The 6350-nt window shown below is 41.7% G+C and overlaps 1 long non-coding RNA gene across 2 annotated transcripts; it reads left to right on the top strand.

Annotated features, from left to right (window-relative positions):
• The first annotated feature begins 2347 nt into the window (after positions 1 to 2347).
• Positions 2348 to 4612, top strand: LOC310676595. Of its 2 annotated transcripts, none has more exons than XR_014510641.1 (3): positions 2348 to 2422; positions 4117 to 4279; positions 4437 to 4612. It is a non-coding gene; the product is annotated as an uncharacterized lncRNA (long non-coding RNA). The 2 variants fall into 2 exon arrangements; XR_014510642.1 differs by having other exon boundaries at positions 2355 to 2426.
• The last annotated feature ends 1738 nt before the right edge of the window (positions 4613 to 6350 follow it).

Here is a 6350-nt window from a genome sequence, read left to right on the forward strand (position 1 = left end):
AATGTCATAACATTTGTTTAATGTAATCTCTGCATTAACATTGTTTTCTTGTTCAGGTTAGCTTTGACACCCCCCCCCCCAATAGAATATGTTGTCTGTAATCCAACACAGGAGTGTATATTCAGTGCTTTTTTCTGGGGGTATGCAGGTGTGTGTGTGTGTGTGTGTGTGTGTGTGTGTGTGTGTGTATATAGTTTCTTCTCTAGCACGGTGAACCTACCCCCAATGGTGGCCTCATTTCATGTCAAGGTGTTTTCTGAGTCTGAGACAGTTGGAGGATGGATGGTGGCTAACAGATTGAGGTTGAATCCTGACAAGACAGAAGTACTGCTTTGGGGGACAGGGGGCGGGTGGGTGTGGAGGACTCCCTGGTCCTGAATGGCGTAAATGTGCTCCTGAAGGACCAGGTGCACAGCATGGGAGCCATTTTGGACTCACGGCTGTCTATGGAGGCACAGGTCAATTCTGTGTCCAGGGCAGCTGTCTACCAGCTCCATCTGGTACGCAGGCTGAGATCCTACCTGCCTGCAGACTGTCTTACAAGAGTGGTGCATGCTCTGGTTATCTCCCGCTTGGACTACTGCAATGCGCTCCACTTGAGTCTACCTTTGAAGGAGCCGTGGAAACTGCAACTAATCCAGAATGCAGTAGCTAGACTGGTGACTGGGAGTGGCCGCCGAGACCACATAACACCAGTCCTGAAAAACCTACATTGGCTCCCAGTACATTTCGGAGCACAATTCAAAGTGTTGGTGCTGACCTTTAAATCCCTAAACGGCCTCAGCCCAGTATACCTGAAGGAGCGTCTCCACCCCCATCATTCAGCCCAGACACTGGAGTCCAGCTAAGGGCCTTCTGGCGGTTCCCTCACTATGAGAAGTGAAGTTACAGGGAACCAGGCAGAGGGCCTTCTTGGTTGTGGCGCCCGCCCTGTGGAATGCCCTCCAAACAGATGTCAAGAAAATAAAATACTATCTGACTTTTAGAAGACATCTGAAGGCAGCACTGTTTAGGGAAGTTTTTAATGACTGATGTTTTAATGTATTTTTAATATTTTGTTGGAAGCTGCCCAGAGTGGCTAGGAAAACCCAGCCAGATGGGCAGGGTATGTATGTATGTATGTATAAATAAATAAATAATATCAGACAGAAGCAAGTGTTTAATGTGTGAAGTAGAAGTTGGAATCTAGCACAGTGATTGGTTAGTTTTGTTGTTACCACCTCCAATAGTGGCTTCCTTTCCTTCCCCGGTGTAATGCATGTTCTTTGTACTTTTGTCCATTTACTGTATTTATTTCCCCCGATTTGAACTATAAAATGGTGATTTTCTTGAGTGAAAATGTGAGTACCCCTAAACATTTTTTTCTTTTAGGAAAAAAAGCAATGGATGTATTTGTCTGGGAATAAGATCCATTGAACCCATTGGGGCTTGCTTCTCAGTAGATATGCATAGTATTGCACACTTAGTTGACTTTATATCCTGTTGAGAATCAGTGGGGAAATCTAGTCACTTACGGAGCAATTCTAACTGCCCACTGGCTCTTTGGTGTGGTGGATGCTGGTGCTCCCAGTATCTGCAAGCTGGCCACTCACAGTGGCAGTGGGGGGGGGGGAATGGGAAGGTGGGCAGATTGGTCCCATGACAACTGGTGCCAGCTATGAGAGAAACTCTGGACCCACTCCTGCCCATTCCTTATCCTTAGAACAGCTGATTTGGGAGCTTAATAATAATAATAATAATAATAATAATAATAATAAAAAATTTTATTTATATCCCGCCGTCCCCAGCCGAAGCCAGGCTCAGGGCGGCTAACAACACTAAAATAGTGCAACATTATAAAAACATCATAAAAATTAATTAAAATCAAAATTGATGGCAACCATAAACTAAAATTTTTGTAAAGATTGCCAAAGGAGGGAGTCAGGCTGCACCCTGACCAAAGGCCTGGTGGAACAGCTCTGTCTTGCAGGTCCTGCGGAAAGATGTCAAGTCCTGCAGGGCCCTTGTCTTTTGTGGCAGAGCGTTCCACCAGGTTGGAGCCGCAGCCGAAAAAGCCCTGGCTCTAGTTGAGGCCAGCCTAACCTCTCTGTGGCCTGGGACCTTCAAGATGTTTTTATTTGAAGACCGTAAGTTCCTCTGTGGGGCTTAACACTAGGGGGGCTGCTGTCCACCTGCACATTTGGCAAGAGTACAGCTACACTGCCAGAAGTGTGATGCCTTCACTCAATTCAAACTTCCTTCAGCTTGAGGGTGTGTGTGTGGATTGCATCCCTAGTCAGTTTCAGTTAAATATAAGTTCCAGCTCCACCAACCTTCTCTTGCATGGAGCATCTAGAACCCTGCTCTGCCAGGGTTCTAAGCTGTACAATGACTCTCCACAAATGCAGGCGTGTACTTCAGAAGTTTGAGACTGATATGTGGGGCAGGTTGGCAGACTTATTTCCACACTGTGTGAATTAGTTTTACTCACGGGTAGAATGTCTAAGGAGGGCTTCACTTCCTCTAGACTGGGCATCTGAAAACTTGAATTCCCCAAACATTTTGACAGTCTTAAGTTTGATCTGGAGAAACCAAAGGACAAAATCTGTGTTCATCAAATACACATACGTGGTCTTTGCGCTATTGTTAACTTTTGATGGAAGACAAAATAGCCTTTGCTGTCAGTGTAATCTTGTAAGAATGGAAAAGCCTTCAACCATAAGTGGAAATCTATAGTGTGAAATCAGAGAGTTGGAAGTAATTGCTCTGTGACCAGAACACCTCCTAAGAGCTGACAAAATTATGAACATGGAAGGGAACAAAGATTGGTGACAAAATTAAATGAAGAATTAAAGAAGGGGGGGGGGTGATTTTTCAGAAAAGTCTGTGTTCCTTAAACTAAACAGTAAATCCTAACCTGGCATTTGCAAAATTTAATACATCATTGCTACAGTTGTATATGCAACCAAACTGAACTATATAATATCTAGTTCCTTCCTTCCTTTTTGCTCAGTTCTTTGAAGGACTGGAGCAGATTTACATAAAGTTTATTTACAGTTTCCTCCCCCCCCCAAAAAAAAAATATATATTCCTTCACACCAGCCCTCAAATCAGGATATATATGTATTTAATATTTTATTGTGAAAGTCTCAACTTTTTCTCAAAGAAGGAATAGTAAAGCACCAGTCTCAAGGAGCCCTCAGTCATAGCAAAGAGAATAATTTCATCAGGCTCAATCTTCTATCACCTGTAATGTTTCCTCTGGTTCTAAATCCATTTAAAACACAAGCTTACAGATGCACCAGAAGATTTGGGTTTCGGTCTTAATAGGAATCAAGGTCCTTGAGTTAAGGTCCTACTGTACGTGCCACCCCTCTGAGAGGTGTATACTAAAAATATAAAATAAAAGGCCGAAGGTAAATTGTACCAGAGCTGACAAACACTCAACATCTGGCTTTCGATGGCCCCCCTACTGTTTGTTTATTTCCCGCACAAACAGTTTGGCATACAAAATTATAGACAGGAGACCCCTGAGTAACTCTAATTTAAATCAATATCTGAGGCAAATGCTGATTTGTATTTGACGTGAAATGGGCCAAAGCATTCATATTGGCTAAAGCCACAGTCTGCTTGGTCTATGCCACTTGACTTTCAATTGTGTCGGTAACATATAACTTTGGGGGGCACGCAGCGAATCCATTTTGTGCTTATCCTGAGAGATGCATGACATTGGCTGTGTTTAAACTTTTTAATCAAATCTAATGTCTCCCTGAAATTCCCTCCGTGCTTTGTTTTGCCTCATTGTGAACACAGAAAAGTAAATTCAGCTTTTCCCAGGTAGTTATCTTTCTACAAGTCTGATCATGTCGAGTCTCCTCTTATTATAATTTCCCATACTTTATCTTTGGCTCTCTGTTGCATAAAGATGCCCTGATTAGCACAAGATTTATTGTGGTAACCTATGTGTGTCGAATATCAACAATATGGATAATGGGTAGGGGCTTTTTTGGTTGTTGCTCAAATTCCCACAACCGTTTACATTAACTCTGAGCCATTTCTTCCTAAATGGAACAATAAGGATCTGTGAAATTGCGTTGAGCCGTGATTGAATTCTCTCATAACGATGCTTTCGTTCAGCCACCTCCAACTGTGAATGAAAAGAATCCAAATCTAGAGTGAGATCTGACATCACATTTTTCAACTAAGCGATGGCTCCTGGAATGAGCAAGTGAGAAGAGGGAAAGCAAACAGAAATACAATTTCCCCTGAAAAGAGACCTCAACTCTGAACTGAAGAAAAAGTTAAGTGCTAAGAAAATAATGGTCTTCGTTGCATTTGTTTTCTGGTGGGGAAAACTTTTCCCCAGAGGTCATGGGTAAAAAAGAAAAGAAAAAGGAAGATAATATTGGTGAAATGCACAAATTCTAATGTTTGTCTTCCTCTCTATTGACCATCAGAGCATCATCATGACAGGATGCAAAGTGGTGACCATTTTGGATATTGTGATTAAAGAAAAAGTTTGATTGTTTCCTGACTCATCCTGCATTGAAATCGAGAGGCAAGGCAAAACACATGAGGCAAAACCTCAGTAAATACGATAAACTAATAAATAAATTCAGCCTGTGAATATGCAGCCTAAGAGGCAATATGCCAATTACTGTATAGATAGGTCTAGAGGCAAGAGTTGGAGATGATGGATGTTATTCTTGCCATTGTGCATTCCAAGCACACAAATCCAGCTGTTTTGTGTTTTTTAAAAAATCATTTTTATTTGATTTTACAATACAAAATTATTTTTTAAAAATCAAGTACATAACTATATACAGAGTTTCCTCCAAATCTCAGGACTTTCCCCCACCCCTTCCCTGGAGTCCCATTTTAAACATTAAAAACTGCATATTCTTCTATTATATCAATCCATATTTTCCATGGTAATTGTTACACTACAAGTGAAATCAAAATCCTGCCAATGTTTCCATCTGCTTACAGAGGTCTCTTGGATAAGTTATAAATCTTTCCCATTCTGTTGTAAAGTTTTTGTCCTCTTGGTTCCTGAGTTTTCCAGTCAACTTTGCCATTTCAGCATAGCCCATCGCTTGGTTTGCCATTCTTCTCTGGTTGGGACTTTGCCTTCTTTCCATCTGTGGGCTAACAGCATTCGATTGGCTGTTGTTCCATACATAAAAAGTCTTTTCTGGTTCTTTGGAACGTCAGTACTTGTAATTCCTAATAAAAACGCTTCTGGTTTTTTAAACCAAAGTTATTTTGAACATTTGTTTTCATTTCATTGTATATCATCTCCCAGAAAGCTTTTGCCTCCTTACTGGTCCACCACATATGATAGAAGGTACCTTCTTTTTCTTTACATTTCCAGCAGTTATTTGTACTTGTCCTATACATTTTCGCCAACTTAGTAGGAGTCGAATACCACCAATACATCATTTTCATGTACAGTGATACCTCGGGTTACAAACACCTCGGGTTACAAACACTTCAGATTACAGACTCCGCTAACCAGGAAGTAGTACCTTGGGTTGTGAACTTTGCCCCAGGATGAGAACAGAAATTGTGTGGTGGTGGTACGGCGGCAGCGGGAGGCCCCATTAGCTAAAGTGGCACCTCAGATTAAGAATGGTTTCAGTTTAAGAAAGGGCCTCTGGAATGAATTAAGTTCATAATCAGAGGTACCACTGTACAGTGGTACCTCGGGTTACAGATGCTTCAGGTTGAAGACGCTTCAAGTTACAGACTCCGCTAACCCAGAAATAGTACCTCAGGTTAAGAACTTTACTTCAGGATGAGAACAGAAATTGTGCAGCGCCAGTGGGAGGCCCCATTATCTAAAGTGGTACCTCAGGTTAAAACAGTTTCAGGTTAAGAACGGATCTCCAGAATGAATTAAGTTCTTAACCCGAGGTACCACTCTTTCACAAAGCCAGCTGTTTTTAATCATTCACACACCTCTTCATTCTCCACCCAGATGATGAAAAGTTAAGCAAGGCAAAAAGCATTGAAGAAGGGCATGGGGATGTCCAGTGGACATGGCCTAGGGAGGGAGCTTGTAGAGTCCTTAGAGCCAAACAGAGAAGCTGAGTGTTCCCTACCCATAACATATGGCAATGCATTCTGTGGATTGTGGGCAAACATTCATTTAGCCTTGTTCACAGACTGTGACTAGTATATTAAAGAACAAGTAACATATGCATAATGGTCCACAACATTTTTTGTTTCCTATTCTCCTCAAGAAGGGGGAAAGGCACGCCCAAACCAAATTTCTAATTCAAGAAAGCACATCTTTCCAGGCATGAATTAGCATTGTTGCCATCTCTTTTATGAGTTTTGATTCTCATTAGAGATCATTACTCTCTTGA

This window comes from Podarcis tiliguerta, assembly GCF_965153285.1.
Source record: "Podarcis tiliguerta genome assembly, chromosome: 4".
Lineage (NCBI taxonomy): Eukaryota > Metazoa > Chordata > Lepidosauria > Squamata > Lacertidae > Podarcis > Podarcis tiliguerta.